The sequence below is a fragment of the Rhipicephalus microplus genome, unplaced genomic scaffold (assembly GCF_043290135.1).
Source record: "Rhipicephalus microplus isolate Deutch F79 unplaced genomic scaffold, USDA_Rmic scaffold_25, whole genome shotgun sequence".
Taxonomy (NCBI): Eukaryota; Metazoa; Arthropoda; class Arachnida; order Ixodida; family Ixodidae; genus Rhipicephalus; species Rhipicephalus microplus.
The window spans coordinates 6,632,355-6,657,044 of NW_027464598.1; positions in this window are offsets into that span (position 1 = coordinate 6,632,355).

Here is a 24,690-nt window from a genome sequence, read left to right on the forward strand (position 1 = left end):
GTCGCTTTATACTGATTCGTGTTACGGAGGAAGGAGCGTGCGTTTCTTTTTCCTTTTTTTTGCCCTCTGTATTGGTGCCTTCACTGACATAGAGCGCTCAGCATAGGGGAAAGCTTGTAAAGGTAGATAAAGGGGGCGTCAGCACTATAAGGACGGGTGAGAGCCGTCGTCAATAACTTTCCTTTTTTTTTGTTTTTGGTGTTGTTGCTTGAAGAACTGGTAAATGACACGGTGCATTAAGCAATAAGCAGGAAACAACCTCACCTAATTGTTGGCAAGAAAAAAGGTGTCGTGTCTTCAAGGATGCTAGCCCTAGCCCAAGAGACCTCGTTGTCACTGCCCATTCAGCCAGCGTAGACTGCGTCTGTGTTTTCACGATCGCACCGTCTTTTTTTTTCAACGCTTTCTGTCCGGAGTGCAGTTGAAGGAGCTCTATTGTGGATACATCAAGGTTGCATTTTTATAAGGTATGGTCCTGCACTGTCAATTCCGGCTTGAATGTGTAATAAGACAAACATTACTTCTTTGTAAGGCAACGTTTTGGCTGCGAGACACTTCTTTTACTCGCCGAGCCTGTTCCCCACAACACAGCTCAAACCGGTGATGATGAGTACTTACATATGATAAGATGATGCGTATGACTAATGCTCACACTTATTCCCCTTCCCCCACGCGTGAACTGCCAGCCTGGACGCGTCTCATACGGAAACGGAACGTCGAACGAATGGCTTCAGACGCGAGACTAGGACAATCTCCGAACCACAACTTCGATGATCCGAAAAAAAGTCGGTGGAAGTGACACGACAGTTCACTGGTGACGTTTGTTCATTGATTGTATTGGGTGCAATGAAGCGTGACTGAAACTTGTCGCGCAATCCTGGAGTACGAATAGGCGCCGAAGCAACACTTCGTCCCCCGGACTGAAGGAGACGTCGCGATGAGAGCTGTCGTAGCGCTGCGTGCGATCTTGCTGATTGGCTTCTGTACTAAGGCGATCTCGTTGCTGACATTCTTCGAGCCTTGAGATGAACTGCGCTGATATGGTTGCCGAGGTATCAGTTGGAACATTTAGGAAAGAGACGTCGATGATGAATGTCGGTGAACGGCCGTACACGAGGTAGAAAGGAGAGTAGCCAGTAGTTCTATGAACAGCGGTGTTATGGGCAAATGTGAGAAAAGGCAAAATTGTACCCCATTTGTCGTAGCTTGGTGCGATATACATCGATAGCGTGTCTGTTAGTGTCCGATGAAATTTCTCTGTCAGCCCATTAGTTTGGAGGTTGTAGGCTGACGTCATCTTATATACAGTGCCACCAGTCGTGAGCAGGTTATCGATTGTGGTGAACAGGAACGTCTTGCGGCGATCACTCAGGAGGACGCGAGGTGCACCGTGACGCAGTACAATGGCGTTGAGAAGGAAGTCTGCGACGTCTGAAGCAGAACTTGTGCGTAGTGCAGCAGTCTCTGCGTACCGTGTCAGCAGTGACAATCCAACGATTACCTGCCGGCGTGATGGGGAGAGGTCCGAGTAGATCTATGCCGACGATGGAGAAAGGTGTCTCGGGACACAAGATTTGTTGCAGAAGGCCGGCACGACATGAAGTTGGTCGTTTCCGTCGTTGACACAGATGGTAAGATGCAACATACTTGACCACATAGATAGAGATGAGAGGACAGAAGAAAGGTCTCCTGATGCGTCTTTGTGTTCTGTGAAACACCACGTGGTCTGCACATTGGTCGTCATTGGATAATGCTTATGCGTTGGATGATGCGATTGCAATATGGGTCATCACGCTGGTTATGTGGCGAATTTGTTGTCACGATTTGAAGCGAGCCTGTCAATAACCGCAAGGTAGGATAACGTCAGGGGTGACGCAGTGTCTTAGCCACGAGCCGTGCAATCGGCAGACGTACTCGATGATGACAGTGGAAGGGGGCAGCGAGAGAGAGCGTCTGCATCTTGGTGTTGTTTGCCAGACTTGTAAATGATGTCAAAATCGTACTCTTGTAGGCGCAGCACCCAACGACCGAGGTGACCAGACACGTTTCGCAGTGTCGATAGCCAGTATAAGGCGTGATGGTCTAAAATAGCTCTGAAGGGACGCCCGTAAAGGTACCGTCGACATTTTTGTATGGCCCAAACGACAGCGAGGCACTCCTGTTCAGTTATGGAGAAGTTATTTTCCGCAGCTGTAAGACCACGTCTAATATACGCAATAACTCTTTCTCGTGAAGTGGCATCCTGCTGTAGAAGAACTGCACGCTCGCAGTTGTCGTTCCAAGCGAAGGTAGATCCTGATATCAGCAGCTTGTGCAGTGGGGACGCGATGGCAGCAAACTGACTGACAAAACGGCGGAAGTATAGGATGCCAGGCTCCGGAAACTTTGTCATTGTTTGTGAATTTCTGGACGAGGAATGCGTATCACGGCAGCAAGCTTGTCAGCATCCGGCCGAATGCCATTTTTGCTGACAAGGTGGCCCTATACATTCATATTGTTGTTGGCAAAATGGCATTTCTTTGTGTTTAACTGAAGTCCAGCAATGGAAATACAAGTGAAAACTTCGTCCAAACGATCAAGGTGCTGACGGAAAGAAGAGGAGAAAACAACGATGTCATCTAGATAGCAGAGACACCTTTTCTACTTAGGGCGCGTAGAAGTATGACGAACATACGTTCAAAGGGGGAAGAGCATTACATAAACCGAATAGCATGGCATTGAATTCATACACGCGTCTGGTGTTGCAAACGCAGTTTTGTTTGTCCGCTTCGTGCATAGGTATTTGTCAATAACCAGACCGTTCGTCGAGGCTGGAGAAAAGTTCAGCGCCTTGCAGAGAGTCAAGTGCGTCGTTGACTCATGGCATCGGGCATACGTCTTTGCGCGTGATCTTATTAGGTGCTTAACAATCGACGCAGAATCGCACCGAACCATCCTTTTTTCAGACTAGCCCTACAGGTGATGACCATGAGCTAGACGAAGGCCGGGTGACATCTCGTTTGAGAATATCAGCAACGTTGTCCTCGAAGATTTTCCGCTCTGCGGACGACACTCGATATGAACGGTGGCCTACAACTCTATTGCCTTCCGTTTCAATTCGATGCACGGAGATGGCAGTGTGACCGAAAAGCTTGAAATTGACATCAAATGAAGCACTGTGTTTTTGAAGTATACCCAAAAGTTCTTGCTTTTTCGCTGACGTGAGATCAGGATTTATTGTGGCTGTTAAAGAAGCCACCGTAGCATGGTCAGCAGTACTTGTATAGAATTATGGCGAGTGTGCGTGAAGGGGCACCAGAGAAAGTGGTTCGGTATCTGTGAAGCAAACCACAGTGGTGCCCCAGAACAGCGCAACGAATCAGGGTTAACTACCGTAACTAATGCTCTGCCATCACAAAAACGCACCATGCTAGGAGCAATGGTAAGTCCACCAGAGATGTAGCGTTCAGACGGTGCTAGGAACACTTCACAAGTAAGGATCTTATCTGATGTAAGGGTCACAATGTGCTCATTACCTGGGGGAATAAAACAGTCTTCAGCGGTGACGAAGCGCTGAATATGAGCATCGTTATCAGACGAAAGCGCAGTATCTGACATGCGAATGACTCTCTGACGTCAAGATATCATGGCTGAAGCTGAGGAGAGGAAGTCCATCTTAAAATGAGCGCATCAATACACGATGACAGAACGAGGAACTGTATATGGTGAAGGATGTCCTCAATAAAAACTGATGCTGTGCAAACACCAGAAGGCCGAACGAAAACCGCATTAGCACAGTGAAGGGGAGGGCCATCATACTGTGTCTTCACTTTTCGCAGACGGGAACACAAGTCGACACCAATAACTGAGAGCGATGAGTGTCCACGAAGGCTTCAGTTCATATATCCTCAACACACGCTGAAAGTACATTTGAGAGGCGTTCTGGAGGAGTTCGATGCAGTCCGTAAGATACCGCTTTCCCTACTGAGCTGCACTGTTTAGTTCTCCGGCTGATGATCAGACGCCGTGGTATTTAGATGAAGCGGTGACGAGAAACGGCGCATAGGCGAGGGGGAGCGATAGCGCGAGGAGCAGAAGGATTGGCAGCATCGAAGTGCTGTAGAGATGGTGAGTGGTGCTGGTAAAGTTGGTATGGGTGGCGATGTTGTGAAACAGGGGTCAACTCATCCCTCTCGAAGTCACCATAGTCGCACATTTCGTCGTGTTGATGTGAATGACAGAACCGTGAAATGTGGCCGCGGATTCCGCAATACTAGCAAATTGGTCGATACGCACGCCAGTAACGGAATGAGAGAGGCGTTTCCCTTGGGGCGGGAGCATTCAGTGAAGGCTGAGTTGTTGACCCATGCTGCAGTGAGTGTTGAGAAGGTGCTGCTGCAACCGCCTGAGCGTACGTGGGCGCTGCAGCGGTATGCGGGCTCGGCACTTGCTCACACGTCATAGACGCGAGTTCCTCCCTCACGATGTTGCGAAGGCTGCCTGCAGAAGGCGTCATATTGAGCTCATAGTACGACGAGGTGGCCTGAAGTTAGAGTTCCTAGCGGATCATGGACCGTATCAACGCACGCAGCTCACTGTCATGCATTGGCCCGAAATCGGCTGTGTCTGGTTTTAAGCGTATGAGCTGAAGGTCATCGAGTCACTAACACGAAATGTTGATATCCGGTAGTATGGTGGGGTTCTTTGCCGCTAAAGCGTTGAATGCGACGGCGCCTATGCCCTTGAGCAGGTGGTAAACGTGGTCATGCTCCGCCATGGAGCTGTCGACGCGACGGCATAGGGTGAGGGCATCTTCAGTGTACGAGGTATAGGACTCGCTGGAGTGCTTTACCCGTTCTTAAAACTTCCGTTTGGCTATGTCTGCATGGACAGAAGGATTGGCAAAGATCTGACGGAGCTGCAGCATAAAGGCAGGCCAGTCTACGAAAGCCAGCTGATGGTTCAAAAACAAAGTTTAGCGACCCCCGTCAGATAGCACGGTGCACGGGACAGCTTCGCAGAATCATGCGAATGGTTAAGCGCACTCGCATGGTCGTACTCATCCAACCAGTCTTCAACATCTTCAACATCTTCACCATGAAGGCCGGCGAAAATAGGGGTATCTTTTTGAGGGGTGGTCCAAGAAAACATGCCCACGAATGCAGGCGGGTTGGCTGGAGCCGTGTTGTTGTGCTCGTCTTGCGGAATAAACATGTGCTGATTGCGTAGACGGCAACCCGACCGAAGCTCCGGGGATTGTTTGTAGTTGAAGATGACAATAACTCGCTGAAGGGAGAGGATCAGGGGACTGGAAAGCACTTCACCACTCAAGAGCAGCGCTGCAGTCACTGAAGTCTCCATGCAAGCAGGACCAACTGATTACAAACATTACGAACTCATTACGAAAGTCTGTGACCTCCACCACTGCATTGTTCTACAGTGCATACCTGCCTACTGCGGAATACAAGGCAACGTCCAGGCTGATGACGCTGCGAAAGCTGGACATGACACTTCGGCAGGAATTGTCGAGATACCTATCTTGAGGCAAGACGCTGCAACGCTAGTGTCGGCACACGCTTGGCGCCTCCAGCGATTTCTCTGGATAGATCCTGGCCAACAGTATGGGCCTCTGTACAAGATCGATTCATCGAGTTACTTCAGGATGCTGCGAAACCTCTACAGGCAAAACGAAACATGTTTACACCGCATCTGATTAAACGTTGCATAAACGAATTACTTCAGGAAAAAATTGCACTGTCAGACTCAGCATTTTGTGCACAATGTAACGTCATTAAAAAAATCATGCCCTCTGTGAGTGCACGACATACACATCAGAGTGACAGTCTCTGAACAAGGCCTTAAAATACAACAAGACAAAAGCTTGCAGTTGAAAAATATTCTAGGCCCATGACAGAACAACTTCGGTTCGTTAGACTCCACAAAAGCGCTACTGACATTCTTAAGGGCCACAGGCTTGAACGAAACAATGTAAATAGGGCAGTGCGTGTAAGTGACTGCATGTGTTATGTGACTGTTATGCGTGTATCTAACTGTATGTGTTGTGTGTTTATCATTGTATATATCATTGTCATCATCTGGCACCTGGCGTAGCCTGTTAGGTGAAAAACCAGGCAAACCTCTCCAGCTCCCCATTAAAATAATTCTCTCTTTCTCTCCTTCTGGGCGATAATTTTGTCTATGATGGCAACTCAACCTCGTTGGACCTTAACTCTCGTTGAAAATTTTCAACAGTTCATATGGAGGTTTAACCTCACCAGACTATGATTGCATTTCTGGTAATATTATAGTTGAGCATTCAAGATGAGTGATTAAAAGGACATAGTTCCTACCTGGTTGAAGGCTTACTTTATTGAGTGTACTGGTGTGTGAGATTACACTTAGGAAGAGTTATACAGAATGAGGCCATTTGGTGTTCACACAGCAGCGATACCTCGGCTAAACAAGCCTAAAATGGTACTATAATCATCAGCACAATTGATAAATACAGGAATGTATTGCTTAAAGTAAAAAGGGTAAAATTATTTGTAGAAGTTGACATTCCCACAGTAGCACCTTTCAAAAAGTAAATACAGCCGAAGCCCCACCTACTTCTAGAAAATGTGTTGAAAAGAATGAATTTATAATAGTTTGATCATTTATATCTTGCTTTCTCAAACACTGAAAAGCGTGACCTTGTCCATATAAAAAATTTTGGGTGCTATCCGGGGCTCTACGTTGTCCAAGTACATAGATACCGCACTTGGCATCCAGCTCTCTAAGAGACACTTGCATAGATAATCTAGAAATGTTAGTCGATATTTCCGTTCATGATGATGGCCTGCCATTTCTAACCTCTTCACTAGCAAATATTGATGCAGACAAGAAAAAAAATGTGGCTTGGAAAATCTCATTTTTCGGGCTTTAAAAAGAGAAAACACACCTAAAAACATTGCAATTTCACAGTTTAAAAAAAGGTCTCAACATACCGGCACATCAGTAAAAAGTAGTGTCAAAACACAGGAAATAAAGGTGAATGCTGGGTTTAAGTGCTTCAAATATTGTGCACTTTATTGTCTGAGACCAGTGAAATAGCTCTGGTTGACCCTGCTTTGTGTGCATGGAGTCAATAATATTAAAGCTTTAAGCGACGGTGGAGTTCATGCTTTCGTTGGAGACCAGTTGTGTTTCGTCGCATTCCAAAAATAGTACCAGTGTATTCATTTTGTCAAGATATCTCATTGCGTTATTTTGTAGATGCATGTCACATATGTCATGTATATTAGAGTAATGATGTGTTCACTGAACATAAGGCTGTTTGTCGCGACACATAGATGTTCGAATGTCCAAGCACCCCTTATCACTTGAATGCTAGGCAATTTTCGTTCATTGTACATTGTGTAGACAAACTTTTTTTAACAGAGCACTTTTAGGAAAGTTTCATTGAACTTTTGTGCTGCTGCAGTAGAAGCCTTTTAGGGGACAAGATGTTAAACCTACATGGAGTACTGTACGCATCGGGAGTGTTTAGACTTGGCGTAAATATACTCGAATGAAATAGAAAAATGTCTATTACAGAAAAAAAATGACTTTAGGGCTAGAAGCAGGTTAGGGGGGTCCCTAGTCCAAGGCTCCACTGTCTTCCGCAGCCCACCGCGCCAGGTCTAGGAGCGCCACTTGGGCCTCCTTTTCCTCACTGGCGAGCAAGGTCTCCCATTGATTCGTCGTGAATTTTTTCACTGGAATCCAATGCGCATTAAATGCGGAGCATTTCTTAGTCACACCATGTCAATCGTCATCGGCGTCCACACCCCCACTGAGCATGCTCGCGCCTCGTGTATCGCACCGCATGCTTGCGTCTCGTGCCAACTATTTGCTCCCTCCTTCTCTCGCCTAGCAAAACCAACGGAGGAAGCGTCTGCTAGTGAAACAGAATGCTCGAGCTGCACAACCGTTCATTGGCCACTGAATCGCAGATCAGCGTCCCACCACATGTTGAAGGCAACACTTCTCCTTCATTCCGTAAATAGAAATAAGAAAGACGAAATAACAATTAAGTATTCCCAAACCATCTCTCGCCTCGCAAGACTGACGCCGGCAGAATCTGCTAGTAAAAACTGCCTGCTCGAGCAGCACAACCGTTAACTGGTCACCCCGTGCACGTAGGCACTGGATTGCACATCAGCGTCCCACCCCTCGTTGAACGCAACACTCGTCCTTCATTCAATAAATAGGAATAATAAAGATGAAATAGCCATTAGGCATTCCCTAGCCATACGCAGTTACGCAACATTTACGCGACACCGCCCTCTTCCCCACTCTGCGACGCACTTACTCGAGTTCCCGCCGTGGGAAGATGCGGGCGGTATTTTTTTTTAATTTGGGTGGCCTTAACTCACATTGCCATGCAATGTGAGCAAGTGTTGGCTGTCGTCCACACCAGGGGTATGAACCGGCGTGTCTGGTTGGGTGCAGCGCATGTTTTAAACGCAGGTGCGGATACGCATTTGTCTGCAGGTGACGCCAATCATGCGCTTTTTTTACACTCGGCCGAGCATGAGGTGGGGAGTATCGCCGTCGTTCTCGACGCTGGTATTATTCTGCAATACCCGACTTTTCATGGTCGAGGAGTGAGGTTTTTCTAGGGCCAGCCCAGACGCTGACGAGCGAGTCGAAGACAAAACGTGCCACGCCATTGCACCAAAGAGTATTGTCAGAGGCAAGGCCGCATCTTATGATTCCACGCTTGCACATTACACAGAGGACTCTCTATGTAAGTTGAGCGAGAATTTTGAATGTGACACATTTCTTAGTTGCATGATGTCGCGCTTTGGCGTCGGCGTCAGCGCCGTCCACACCCCAACTGCACATGCTCGGTTCGTCTCACGCATCTTGCTTCGTTTTGTCTCCCTCGAACACGAAATGCTGTTATCTTGATATGCAAAACAGGTGCACCCAAAAGTCTCCCTCCCTCCCGTATTTCCAAACTGTGGCGCAGAGCCCTCATTTTCTTCGAAATGAAGGTTCCATTCACTGAAACTTTTCAATCCGCAAGCATTTCTTAGTCGCGCATGTCAGGTGTCCGGCGTTGTCCGCGGCGTCCGTGCGCCGGCAGATGTTATCTCTTCACTATCACTCTATCTCCCATAGCAACAGCCCTGGGCGCGCGCGCTTATCATCACTCCTAGTATGTGGAGCATGTGGTGCGAGAGATCGTAGGAGAGGGTAGATTCAGTCCTTCGCCGCTTTTTCTCTCGCCGTTCACTTTCTCTTCTCCCTGTGCACCACTCTCCCGTGCACTCGCACCTCAATCTCAACTATTCGCTGGATGGACACCTCTCAAGAACATTCAGCAATGTGTGCTCGAGATGCCGCTGTGAAACACCAACGCCGAGTCGAGAACGCTGGTGCCCTACTATCCCATCCGCTGGCTCCTCACTCTCGACCGTTCGCTGGCTGGGTGCCCCCCAAGGCGATGGCAGAAACCGGTAAATACAGGGGCTCCGGAACCGAGAGGGCAGTGGAAGCCATTGCCCCCACAGGTTAGAAAACAGAGGGGGCACGCCCCTCCCCCCTAACACGGTACCCTGGTACCCACTCTCGGCGCGAGAAATGCTTTTGCATTTCCTCACGATTCCCTTCGGGGAGGAGGGGGCATGTTTGGGGGCGAAGCTCCCTATGCCGTGGGTCGCGCGTCCACGATGAATGTAGTAGTAGTAGTAGCAGTAGTAGTCGTAGCAGTAATTAGCCAGCTCCACGGCTGGACTAGAGGAGTGGAGCGCACGCACCTTTTTCAATTTAGAAGGAAACCAGCGCACGTTATTCATAAACGAAAAAAGAGTTGTTTCTCATGAAATAACCTACAGAGACGATTTTCAGTGACTTTATCTCTAATAAAATTGCCTTATATTTGATGCTTATAAAAACAATCTAGCATCAGAAGGACGCACTTTGACGCCAATTTGACCAGAAAGGGTTGCTACGTTACTCTCACTGGGCGTAACCTCTTTTGTTTTACGAAGCTTTAGCGAGGGTGTGGCCGCCGTGCCATAAATATAGGGAATGAACTAAAAGTGGTGAAAGATGGGAAGTAGGCACGAAGCGCCGGCCATAAGAAAGTGCGTGAGTGCCACCTCTAGTTTAGACCTTGGAATGTCCGCTGGATGGCGGTACTTTTATATGCTGAATATATAATGAAAAGATGCGATATGGGGGTACTTGGAGTGTTCTTTGGATGGAAGGACGGATGGATGGACAGAGAGACCTACAGACAGATGCACGGACGGATGGATGAACAGACGCATGAATGACCGGTATCACAGACGGACGCACGGATGGACGGAAGCAAGAACGGACAGACGGACGGACGCTTTGCCCTACTCATCATCATGCACAATCCGTGGACATGCTGTGATTTTTCTTTTATGTCTATCCATGCTTGCTTTGGCTCAGCATGCCCCTTGCTGGAATTTAGATTTGTAGAAAACATTTAAACTTCCCCAGTTTAAGAAAATTTCTGTGTCTTGTACCCGCTTGGTTAAAGAAGAAAATGAAAACCTAATCTATTTATGCAGTGTTTTTTTAATGCGCAAGTTACCAGCAAACCTGTTCAGAGTGGCGAAAAAGTTGTGAGGCATAACCAGATCAAACAACAGGTCTTCCAGAGTGATTGAGGTAGGTGCGGCGTCATAAACTTTACGTTATTGACGAACAGTGCCTGTATGTTGTGCCACATTTCCAAAGAGCCGAAGTCTCGGGATGGCTTTCAGCTCTCTAATAGCACTTCAATACCCCTGTCACACGGTAAGGTTTAATGTCGTTTGCAACCGATGACATATACATTTAATGACGTGAATTGGCTGTCACACGGGGACGTCTAGTGTCATTAAAAGAAAATGACTTCAGAAAACGAATGAAATAGCCAAACTCATTCTAATAAGTTTTCGTCGTTAAAATGTACTCTCTCCGGAAGAGGACCCTGAACAGATTATATATGATATGGTTAATAAATCAAAACAAGTAATAATATGGTTTTATTTTTAAGTATTGTTTATTGATTTATACACAATTCAACTGAGCCGGTAGAAAAGATTTTGAATATTCTCGTTCGCAGTGGCATTCTCAAAGGCGTCGCCGGCCATGTTGGCCATGTTAGTCTTGTGCTCAGTATTTACAATGGCCTCGGAGCTGTCTTTCTTGGTTAACATGCCTGGTACGAAGGGAGAAATACACCGCGACAACGCTTCTTATCAGATCTGTGCGAGAAGTTGCAGCGACTTCCTCGCACTCCGTCATGTTAGCCATATTGAACGTTTACCACGTGATCCCAAGAGCGATAGTGGCTCCAGTCTAGCCTCGACTTCGTATGACGTACGATCTTTTCTTTGTATTTTTAAAAAACTGCATATCAACCATTCATCCTCAATTTCATCTATGTGGAAACGTTTCTTTATAACCCTTACTATACATATTAAATTTCTTGCACACGCTACGACTGTTTTTGTTCAGTCCGGTCTTAGCGACATTGAGATTGCCATCATTTACAAATGACATTATATCTGCCCGTGTAGCCGCACAGGTCTCCTAATGACATTCGATGCGTCAAATGTCATTAGATGAAACTGACAATAAACATTCTCGTGGGACAGGGGTATAACACGTTAACCACTTTTTTTCTGCACACAGAATGTTATGCAATTTTTGCTGTTTCTATATACTGTAAAGAAACTTTTTCCTAACAGAATGTGAGGCCCAAAGGACGACCTAGTGGTCACCCATAGTAAAGTATCAAGTACTCTTAATCCGTTCACCCTTTTTTTTTCTAAACACACAAACCAGTTTTCCCATTTGTGCAGTCCTTGGGACAGTTTTCTGCTCTCTCATAGTAGAGTATATCTAGTACTCTAAATCAATAACAGCTTTTTCTAAACTCAATGTTGGTTAATTATCCACGTAGGCACCTGTACATCTCTGGAGAGCTGTCTCTGGTTCCAAAGTAGGGTGCCAGTAGCTCCCTAAATCATTAATACTTTGTTTTAAACAGCTCTCCACTCGCAGAGTAAGATTCTACTACGAGTTATTCACCTTTATTAATAGTGGTACCTTTGCTCGGGTGTTTAAAACCAATAATCGACGATTTAGAGCAATATGCTGTCCCACTCACATCAGCTGACAATGCGAAAAACCATTGAAGAATGTTGCGTTTAGAAAAAGATGTTAACGATTTAGGGTACTTGGTACTTTACTATGGCTGAGCAAGACGTCTGGTCTTCCCGTGGGCCTCACAATTGATCAGGCCGTGTTGACGAAAAGTACGCTGTGAACGACCAATGCGTTTGAGGAGCGTCATAAAATGACACTCGCCAAGCATAGACTACCAAAATTGTGTAATATAAGCGTACGTTAACGCAGATGTTTTCATATGACTGTCCGTCACTTGATTGAGCCGCCTTGCTATAATTTAAGCAACTGCTTAATGTTCAGCCCTCTTGAACTGGTTGCTTGTAAACACTGCCGATCAAAAAGCAAATATTATGTATACATACGGTGTATCATCTATACGTAAAGATAAAGGGTTTTCTTTGAGTAAAAATGCATAGATACGTAATTCTAAATGTCGTACTGTTCTTCCGTAGCACTGAAATACAACGGTCTGCACGAAAAAGCACTGTGTCGACGATATGGTGCTCCCACTTAGCACTGGCTCTTCGTTCTGCACACGCTCATAGTTTCCGACAGCACTGCCAGATAGCATGCACATCTCATGGCAGCACCTCCTATATTTTCTCAATGCCAGCCAGATGCGGCTGATTCAACATAAAGACGCTGTCTGAGGCAAGTAAAGAAATGGCCGCTGAGCCGGCAGAACATTGTCGTGTTTTGACGACATTTGAAGCAAAACACGCAGAAACACAGCCAATCTTTTTACAGCGGTGAACAAACAGTGGAGTTTCAAAGTTGAATTTAATAGTGGCCAATAATATTGAAACGAATCTTGAATAAACGTGTTTTAATGAAAATAAAAGAACTAATAATAGCAATCTGCCAATGTCATCGGTAACGCGGCGAGGCACTGCTACCCAAAAAATACAAGTTCTATTACACTGGTAATGTGCTTGATCGCCTTGAGTGCTCTGAGTTCCAAATTATTCGGGTAACTGCAAGCATCTGGATTTTGAAATGCACGCCGGAATGATGAATTGTCCAACGACCAGCGCTTTGCGTCAACGACAAAAAGAGAAAAAATATGTTTCTTTTAGTATTATATAAACCCAATTTGTGGGAGGAAATTCTTGTTCGGGTTCCCTATATATGATGACTTCGGCGACCATCCGGGCCCGCTGCACTGAGGCCTGGTGGACCTCGAAGGCCCATCGCAGGGGGCATCATCCCACCAATTTTGAGGACTACATAGCATGAACAAATGTTTACTTGCGAAGCCATTCATGGATGGTTTTGCGGGCCAAAAGCGAACCGTTTGACGACGCTTGCGGTATAGGTGATCGAACTGGGCAAAAAGCGCATGCCTCTCTTTCGTAAATGAAGTTTTGAAACGCTTCAAATTTATCTCATGTATTGTTTTACGCGTGAAAATGGCATAGCTTTTTTTTATCTAAACATGCGCTCCTTTTTAACGAGAATATTGGTGAAATTTCTAATGAAAGGCTTACTGTAAACGCGTGAAACATCGTTTCAGCCAACTCACCCTAACATTTTAACATCGGGAAGCCGAATTATTCGGAATACACAGTACTAGATTTTCCTATCAAATTAAGTTTTTCGATCAGGAATTATTGGATTCGAATTCTCAACTCAAATATGCGCACCCTACTGGTTTATAGTGTATTCACTCTGCAGCAGTTTTTCCTTTCAAGTGCTAGCTTCTTTTGCTGTAGACTTTTCAGCTCTCAAGGCTACATTTCTATTCAATAAAAGCATTTTAATTAGTTGTGTTAAGCTCAATTCCTCATTTGCTTTTTCTTCTTTCCTACATTACGAGAAACTGTTATCGCGCCCCGCCGCGGTGGTCTAGTGGCTAAGGTACTCGGCTGCTGACCCGCAGGGCGCGGGTTCAAATCCCGGCTGCGGCGGCTGCATTTCCGATGGAGGCGGAAATGTTGTAGGCCCGTGTGCTCAGATTTGGGTGCACGTTAAAGAACCCCAGGTGGTCTAAATTTCCGGAGCCCTCCACTACGGCGTCTCTCATAATCATATAGTGGTTTTGGGACGTTAAATCCCACATATCAATCAATCAGAAACTGTTATCGCGTGCTGATTACTCACGCATGCATTTTCCGTATATCCAATAGCGCGAAAGAACGGGACTTGTTACAAGCGAGGAGGTGCGAGGAGGAGACCCGGCAAAAATAACAAAAACAATTCAAGTTAACAACAATTAAAAAATAAAAAAATTATGCTGTAAAGTAAGGCCTTCTTCTTTACCAAATGTGCTGTACAGGGTGTCCACGTAACTTTAGCCAGAGTTTAAAAATGTGCCGGAACACGTAAATACAACATGACTAAATGCATGTTGCTCACCGTTGCCTGGAATTAGTCTATATCTTACGTTCTCAAATATTGTTTATTTAGATCTGCTCAATTACCTAAGTTTTGAAGGAACGAAAATGGATAAAAATTTTAATGAGAAAGTTGTAAATCAGTTTGCAAAACGTCAAAATAGATGGTTGTGAACTTTATATCTGTTAAGTTATAGTGTTTTTCTGCTAATTACAAATTCCCGCGAATTACAAAAGTACCACGTGACAAACTCGCTCGCGCGTCAGTGCGCACGATCATTCTAGTGATCCCTAACACTCCGGGTACGAACGACATGCTTCCCTCGCAACGGCTCATGGCAGCGATAAGAAGTCACAGCGGTTATTGTTTTTGTGGCCGATAGCAAAAGGCATTCATCGTAAAGCCGTACCATCGTTGCGGCTTTGCCGAGACAGCACAATGGGGCAAATGCTATGGTCTTACGCACGCGGAACGTTAGGGAGCGCTATAATCATTGTGCGCACTTTGAGCGCGAGCGGGTTTGTCACGTGGTGTTTTTTGGTATTTTGCAGGCATTCGTAAAGAGCGACAAAACGCAAATACCTAACATATATAATGTTGAAAACTGTCTAATTAGACGTTTTACAAACCTATCCACAACTTTTTCATTGAAATTTTTTAGCTGTCTTTGTTTCTTGAAAAGTGAGTTTACTACACATGTAGGGAACTATGCGAACGACGACGAAGCAGCATGAAACGGCAAGCCACAGCGTTGGTGCACGCGCGACCCGAGCTTGCGTTTGTTTTGTATTTTCGGCCTGTTCGCGTTCCTCGCTCTTCTGGCGTTCCTCGGCCTTCCAGTAGGTCTGTACGTAAATAAACTGCGTGACATCTGGTGGAGGTGTGTGGACTCCCGTACAAACCTGGAACTTCGCTCCCGTAATCTTCCCCCTCTACGTGACACGAACATGGCCACCGAGACGCCTCTCCAGGTGGGACCTTCGACCGTCCATGTCACTTGCGGTGCCGTGTATCCTCAACGAGACCCTCCTATCTTCACGGGCTCCACTGAGTCGGACGTCGAAGATTGGTTGGCGAGGTACGACAAAGTCGGCGCAAGTAACAAATAGGACGACCCAAGTAAGCTGGGCTGCGTCACATTCTACCTTGTGGACACCGCGCAACTGTGGTTTATTAACCACGCAGCTGACACTACTACGTGGTCTGCATTCAAGACGGCTATTACGGACGTCTTTGGACGACCTACGGCACGCAAGCTTCAAGCCGAGCACCGTTTACGTCACCGTGCGCAGCAACCAGGCGAGACCTACACGGGCTACATTGAAGATGTGTTGCATCTATGCAACCGCATCAACTCTACCTTGCCTGAGGAAGAAAAAATCAGGCACATATTGAAAGGCATTGACGACGGCGCCTTTCAGATGTTGCTCGCGAGAAATCCCCCCACCATTGCTGTCCTCGTTTCCCTCTGTCAAAGCTTCGATGAATTGCGTAGGCAGCGCGCAATTGCTCGTCAAGCCCTCACGACGCCAGACATGCTCGCAAGCTTGCACTTAGCTGCCTATCCTACCAACCAGCAGCCGCTGCTTTCGACAATCAAGGGCTTCGTCCGCGAAGATGTAGCGCGCCAGCTGTCACTGCTGCCACTGACACATGAGCCCACGCAAGCTTTGGCACCGGACCTCCAACACGTCATTCGGACCCAAGTCGCTGAAGCCCTTCCGCCGGTGCATCAGCAACCACCAGTCACAACGCCTCTCACGTACGCCGCCGTCGCTGCTCGGCCTACGCAACAGCGTATGCCGTATGCTCAACCTGCCACGCCACCCTATGTCGTGCCTACAACCCCAATTGCGGCGCCGTATCCCTACATGAGATCTTCAGCTCCATTTTACCGTCGCTCAGACGCTTGGAGGACGCCGGATAATAAGCCCATCTGTTTCGCCTGTGGTATCGCTGGACACGTCGCCGCCACTGTCACCGAGATCCCCCTCCAGTCGAGACCGTGGGCAGGCCAATGGCGTCGTCGTCTAGGACGCCATCAAGGTACACCACTGACGGTCCTCGACCCTACGCAAACCATCGGTCACCATCGCCACGACGACGCTCCCTGTCACCTATGCGTCGCCTACCTGCTACGGAAGAGGTAAATTGATCGCTGCAGCTCCGGAGGCAACAGCTGCATACAATTCGAACTGCTTAAGGCCTCCATCTTTCTCGCCGCAAAACGTTATTGACGTCAATGTTGAGGGGACCGCCGCACAAGCGCTTATCGACACAGGGGCCACCGTTTCCATAATCTGTGAGACCTTATGCCACAAGTTGAAAAAGGTGACGACGCCTTTTTCGGGCCTGATGCTCCACACTGCCAACTCGCAGTGCATCGAACCTACAGCTGTGTGCACTGCACGTGTCATTATCCAAGGTGAACTCTATGCCATTGAATTTTTTGTGCTGGCATCCTGCTCCCACAAAGTCATTCTTGGATTGGACTTTCTTTCGCGTCATCGGGCCATCATAGATTGCTCACGGGCAGAAGTTGCCCTTACACCGCTGCCAACCTCTTGTTTGGTGGATTCTCTGTCTGAAGCTTACAAACTTGTCGTTGTTGCAGACACGGAAATAGCACCGAGAACATCCGCCCTTGTAGCCCTGACCTGTACGGCCGCTCCTGCCGGAACTGTTTTGTTCACTCCGTCTGACGAATTTACCCGCCACCGTAGCCTACACCTGCCCTTTGCCGTACTCACCGTGGAATCCGGTGCTACCGCCATGCTCGTCGCGAACTCGCTATCATCGCCAGTTACCTTACTTCGCGGAGAATGTTTGGGTAACATACAAGACGTTGACCTCTTGCGCCCTCTAGAGTTCGCCGAACACGCACCTAACCTCCAGCTCAATGCTATGACGCCACTTGTGGCCACACTGCCCGCGCCAGACTCATTCCAGCCCTCTGTTTCCGCTGAGCTATCGCCGACACAAAGAAGCGAACTCTTGTCCCTTCTTCGAGAGTTCCGTTCTGCCTTCGATTGCGCTCAACCATCTTTTTGTCGCACAGCGAACATCACGCACCACATTGACACCGGTACTCATGCTCCCTTACGCCAACGACCATATAGAGTTTCAGCGGAAGAGCGCCGTATTATCAACGAAAAAGTCGACGATATGCTCAAGCGTGGTGTCATCCAGCCATCGCAGAGCCCTTGGTCGTCCCTTGTTGTACTTGTGCGCTAAAAGAATGGGTCTATCCGATTCTGTGTCAACTACCGCCGGCTCAATGAGATAACTCGGAAGGATGTGTACCCGTTGCCACGCATGATGGGCTGTATCATGTAACACCTGATGGGCTGTATGAGTTTAACGTCATGCCGTTTGGACTCTGCAACGCCCAAGCTACCTTCAAAGGGATGATGGACACCATCCTTTGCGGCTACAAGTGGAACACGTGCCTTTGCTACCTAGATGTTATCGTCGTTTTTTCTCGCGACTTTTCCACTCACCTTGTTCGTCTTCGTGCTATTCTCACGTGTCTCACCTCTGCTGGCCTTCAACTTAACATCAAGAAGTGCCATTTTGCCGCACGTCAGCTCACTATACTGGGTCACGTCGTCTGCAAAGAGGGTGTTCTCCCGGATCCGGCGAAACTCCGCGCCGTGGCCGACTATCCGAAGCCCAATTCCATCAAGACGCTTCGAAGTTTTATCGGCCTGTGCTCATAATTTCGTCGATTTGTGCGCAACTTCTCTTCCATCATCGCGCCTCTTACCAACCTATTGACAACTTCCAAAGGCATTTCTGCTTGGTCAAAAGAGTGCGACGAATCCTTCGCCGCGCTTCGGCGGTTATTTTTATCGCCTCCAATAATACGTCATTTTGACCCTGATGCGCCTACGGAGGTCCACACCGACGCCAGTGGTGTCGGTCTTGGTGCTGTATTGGCTCAACGAAAACCAGGGTACCAAGAATACGTGGTCGCTTACGCGAGTCGAACCCTTAAGAAAGCCGAGTGTAATTATTCCGTCACGGAGAAAGAGTGCCTCGCAATTGTCTGGGCTTTGACGAAGTTCCGCCCATACCTTTATGGCCGCCCTTTCGAAGTCGTCACGGACCACCACGCTCTATGCTGGCTATCATCGCTCAAAGACCCGTCGGGGCGCCTTGGTCGACGGACGCTTCGCCTACAGGAATACGACATTCGTGTTGTATACCGATCCGGCCGCAAGCACTCCGACGCTGATGCGCTATCCCGCTCGCCCCTACCGGCTGACCCAGCCTCCTCGTCACCTTCTTCAGCTGTCATAACACCAATCGACTTCACAGACATGGCATCGGAACAACGCAAAGATGTGTGGATTTCCCAACTCCTCGCCTTTCTGACTGATCCGTTAGCTAATTTAGTCTCAAGAACTATCCGCCGTCAAGCCACACATTTCTCTATTTGAGACGACCTACTCTATCGGCGGAATTACACGTCTGAAGGGCGGAAGTGGCTGTTAGTGATACCCAACCACATGCGCTCGGAAATCTGTACTACTTTCCACAACGACCCGCAAAGCGCTCACGCTGGTGCTCTCAAAACGTACAACCGCCGCACGTCAGCGGTACTACTGGCGCGGCATGTACACATTTGTCCGCAAGTACGTACGTGCTTGTACTGCATGCCAGCGACGTAAAGTCCCACCTCAACGCCCTGCCGGTACACTTCAGCCTCTGCCTTGTCCAGCGCGTCTGTTTGACCGCGTCGGTATCGACTTATACGGACCACTTCCCACGTCGTCTTCTGGAAATAGGTGGATAATTGTCGGCGTGGACCACCTCACGCGTTACGCGGACACAGCAGCACTACCCGCAGCAACCGCGAGGGAAGTTGCGTTTTTCATCTTGCACAACTTTGTTCTTCGCCATGGTGCTCCCCGCAAACTTTTGAGCGACCGGGGGCGTGTTTTCTTGTCTGACGCCATTCAAGCGTTGCTCGCTCAGTGCAACATGGTTCATCGCCTGACGACAGCATATCACCCGCAGACGAATGGCCTCACAGAACAATTTAATCGCACTCTCGGTGATATGTTGACGATGTACACAGCTTCAGACCGGACTAATTGGGACACTGTCCTTCCATTCGTCACGTATGCGTATAACACCGCTACGCACGCGACAACAGGGTTCTTCCCTTTCTTTCTGTTGTACGGACGCGAACCATCGTGCACGCTGGACACTATCCTCCCATACACGCCCGACTCCTCTGAGTACACTGCAATTTCTGATGCTGCCAAGTACGCAGAAGATTGCAGACGATTGGCCCGTTCTCTGACAACCGAGGACCAAGGCCACCAGAAGCCACGGCTTGACACCGACCGACATCTCTCTACTTTCACGACTGGTGCTCTCGTTTGGCTCTGGGTTCCACCGAGCACTCCTGGCCTTTCGTCGAAATTACTGGCACGATACCACGGGCCGTACCGCATTCTCGCCCGTACGTCACCCGTCAATTATTAGATTGAGCCATTGACACAGTCTCATGACTTACGCCGTCGTCGCCAAGAAATTGTGCATGTGAGCCGCCTGAAGCCGTATTACGACCCCGCTATGTGACTACGCCTTAAGTCGCCAGGTTGGCTATGCTATTCACAGGAGGCCAATGTAGAGAACTATGCGAACGACGACGAAACAGCATGAAACGGCAAGCCACAGCGTTGGTGCACGCGCGCGACCCGAGCGTGCGTTTGTTTTGTATTTTCGGCCTGTTGGCGTTCCTCGCTCTTCTGGCGTTCCTCGGCCTCCCAGTAGGTCTGTACGTAAATAAACTGCGTGACACACATAACTAATAAAAAATGTTTGAGAACACGAAAATTGTCTGACTAACTCTAGGCAACGATGAGCAAGATTCTTTTGGTCGCGTCGTAATTATGTGTTCCAGCATATTTTTAGAACTCTGGCTAAAGTTACGTGGGACACCCTGTACACAAGCCATATGCTATACTAGCGTAATGCAACAATAGTTCCATCAATGCCACATTATTCATCAGATAAATCAAGCGGACACTGCCAGCTGCGAACACCTTCACTGGCAGTGTGTTTAATTCCGACATTGCATTCGCGCATAAGGGTGGTTTCATTTATTTATAATGTTAACTATATTATAATATTAATATACAAATTATAATCTTGGTATTAGATCGGGATTTACCTCCCGTAATCACGATATGACTATGAAAGACGCCGTAGTAGAGGGCTCCGGAAATTGTGAGCTGTTTTACTTTAACGCGCATTGACATCACATAATACGTGCGCCTTTAGCATTTCGCCTCCATCTGAATGTGACTGCCACGGCTGGAATCAAACCCGTAAATATCCGTCGAGCAGGGGAGCACCGTAACAGCTACACTACGCAGCGGACGTTTAAAAAAAGGCGCTGAAAGATAGGTGAAACTCACGGCACTGACAAATGCAACGCTGTGCGCTGCCTTTACAAGCTTGAACTATTTCTTCCAGTGTCCTGAACTTTCATCTGTTTTATAGTTACATAAAAGAAGCATTCCTAACGCGAATCAGTAGGGTAGGCCATCTCAGTTCATAACAGCGCGCTGCATGTCCGTGGGACTAAATATTTTTTTTTTAGTTTTCGTTGTCTCTTGCTACCTCATAACCGTCAACGACCAACCATCAAAAGGCCCCCATCAGAAATTGAACGAACCACTTTGCCATAACAACCGCAAAATGCCTTCAATACTTCAGAGTGCTCCTGAAACCGTTGAACCATACTGAGCAGGAACGAACCCGGTGCAAAAGTACCATTTCTTCATTGGTTTATGAGCGGCAGCCATGGAGCAAGTGTGACCGGAGTTTTGCAATTTATCTAAACTTCGAACTTAGCATAGCGTGACTGCTGACCCAAAAGTGATGCGAACTAGGCTTTAATGGCGAATAGATTGCCGCTGTTACAGGGTCCACTGAGCAGTACTTTTTTACTAGACGGAGAGCTGCGCCAATATTCTCAGAGATGGGTGCAAATACATTTGCTGGCCAGCTGTCATTCGTCACTCGATCATACTCAAATTCTGATACCGGTACGCTGTATATTACCATTGTGTTCATTTAGATACCTTGGACACATATCTTTCTATAAACAGATTCAACGCGATCCCACTGCGGAAGCAACAGTTGCAGATTACAGAAATTGTTTGCTGATGCAGTATTATTTCTGCACACTGTAGTATATATGCATAAAGTTGAATTGTGTCAATTTCATAAGTTTACGATGTCCTCTTGCACAAGATGCCTGGTATTACTGCCTGGCCTAATAGCAATGAAAGTAGCGTGACCAACAAAGAGAGCTTCTCTTGTATGAGCAGTTACTGTGATTATAGATTCGCAGAAACTGGAACAGAACTGTTCAATATATTAGAATTCTTTTCTACTTTGACATAAATCAGTGAGTTATTATTGCGCCAATTCATTTATTTATACTTATACATAGTCCCGCGTAACCAACGAATCAACAAAAATATCCAAGCTTAAACTTTGAACTTTTGAACTCTTAAATAATGAAGCCTCAGATCCTTCACTACAATTCTTTGGAGAGAATTTTTTTTTCTCGGTGAGTCTACAGGAGAGCAGCGAATTTAGATGATAATTCTGCTCAGCAGTTTGATAGAAACAGACATTTATTTAACAGTAATTCAGAGGTATTATGGTGCATTATTAGATACATTTTGTGTCTGTTATTTACTAGTACTCAATAACTTCATAAGCTGGGCATGAAACAAAAAAATCAATAAGTAATAATTTTCACAGGCATACTTTTGGTAGGGGCATCATCTGTGAAAAGAAGTGGAGTTGCTCCATGTCATCTCAATTATTGGTCAAGTGTAGGGCCTCTGAGCAATAAGAAGCTGGTAATCTAGGTATGGAATATTTCTCCAGGCTTTGATGTTTAGCCTAATGGCTATGCCTGCTCACCGCATCGAACCAACAACACTTAGAATAATCGCGCACATCTTCGCCTAAAGGGAATCCTGAGTAGCATGTTAAGCAGCCAAGGTTCAACCAAAAGTTCCGTAAAGAGGTGCTCTATACTGGTCACTATTAACGTTCATGGTTGCACACACAGCCGCTTTGCGAGGCCTCGCCATTTACGCACTCATGCTCATGCCTTCATTCATGCTACTAAGCTTTGCGTGTGTGAGAGGGAAAAGAGTAAGTATACGTATATTATATATACTGAGAAGTGCAACGCCGCTAGCGGACTCCACTAATTCAGAAACATGCACCGGAATAGAGCGATTGCTCTTCCGAAGAGCAATCTAGTGGGTGCTCCCACTCCTAGCATGGCAACCATGACGGACAAGGGATAAGCTCCGACCATAAGCATTTTCACATCTAAAAGAGAAGCGCTTTGTTATGTGTCCTTTGCAGTTGCTTTATGTCGGCCGCTATAGGGTGGTCGTACCAAGCCACAAACTAGTGGGGTAATTTGTCTCCGTAACTCACCGAAGTACTACGCGTTCGTCGCGCGTCTTCAGAACGAGTGTTCGCCCGGCCAACACCACCTAGACTATTCACAAGGCCCGTTCATACCCCTCTCTCCAGACGGCATACGTCTCGCTAGTTGTCCGATGTTATGACCGGCACAGCAAGGAGGTGGCTTGCAAGGGACGCTCATCGGCGTAACGGTCAAACGCTGTCCGCGTCCTGCAGGAACGTGGGAAGCGTCTGTGTGCGCCGCAGGAAATGCACATCAGCGTCGCTGGGACACACAGTCGGCGTCTAGCGCGTGCACGGACGGCTATAAAAGGAGCGTGTCGGGAGTGCGCTGTGCTCTCTCTCTGGACTTCGCTGGCCCGCTCGTCTCGAGTGCGCTCTGGGCCCTTGTGATGGAAAGGCGCGTCTGTACGCTCTCGTTGCAATGTACTTCTCTTGCAAATATGTAAATTAAACGCATCTTCTACTTGTTCGTGAGACGCGTCACAAGAGTCGTCCTTCGCCGGATCCTGGGTGGCAGCCTCAACCCCTCCCCGGGCATATCACCGACTGTCCAGTGGCCGAGTACGCGTCGCTCAGGTGGTGGTGTCGGTCACCCCGCGCACATTTTTACCCCGAACGGCGGACAAGCACCGACAGGTTTGCCTTTCATCGCTATCTGCTTCGCTGGTTAGACTGCGTTAGGCTTGTTGCTGCATCGCACTTCTCCGAGTATTCATCCGTTCCCACGTGTCCTGTTTTATTGGTGTTGTATTTGTGAGTATGTGATTACACATCGATCAGTGCAACATGGGACGTTGTTGTGTTCCCAGGTGCCGCGGCAATAATGGCAGTGGTCCCAAAGTGCGTGTTTTCGCATTCCCCAAGGATGAAGCTCGGAAGAAGTCTTGAATAAAAGCCATTACGTGAAAGGATTTCACACCAAGCATACACTCCAAGGTGAGAAACTGCTGAAGTTTGTTGTCTTACCGGCTCTATCGCATTACTGGCGTTCTGGCTCTGTTACTGTTGAACGGAGCGAGTATCGTGAGTGGTGATGGTAGTTTTGTTGCGCTTCAGGTAGGGCAGTGCGGTAAAATAGAACAGAAATACTCAGGCTCGTGTCAAAGTTCCCATTAGCTCGTTTCGTATGAAAGTAATGAAGTCACTGTTATGCTTGGCGCAGGCTGACTTCATCACAAAGCTGTCACATTTCGACGCAGCGTCGGGACGGACATTGACAGTTGACAGCGAGAGGATGCGCCTAGTGTCAGATGCTGTACCATCGGTGTTTCCGAACTGTCCGTCCTACCTGAGCACGAATCGCAATCGTCGAGAATCTCCTGTCTCGAAACGAGCTCTAATGGAAGACGAGGCCTTGAGCAAAGCGATTAAGGACTCTATATGCGCAAAAAAAGCGAAGAGGAGAGAAATGCTGTGTCCTCTTTCGAACACTTAAGAGGCAAGGTTTCTGCGGCATGCAGTAATGATTCCTGGACTATCAAGGCCAACGAGCGTTGTGTGATCTTTCTCCGTATCGAAGATAATCCTTCACCGCACGTGAGGTTTTCCGTCACTGTGCTTGCTGATCTCTCACTTGCAGTCTCAGCAGGTACGATCAAGCTGGTTTCATTACCTTGCGGAGGCGCAGTTCCAGACGCAGTGCGCGACATCCGAACGTTGTCCTCACTGCTCCAGCAGCTGGAAAACCACATGACTGAGACGCCTGAAGTTGCA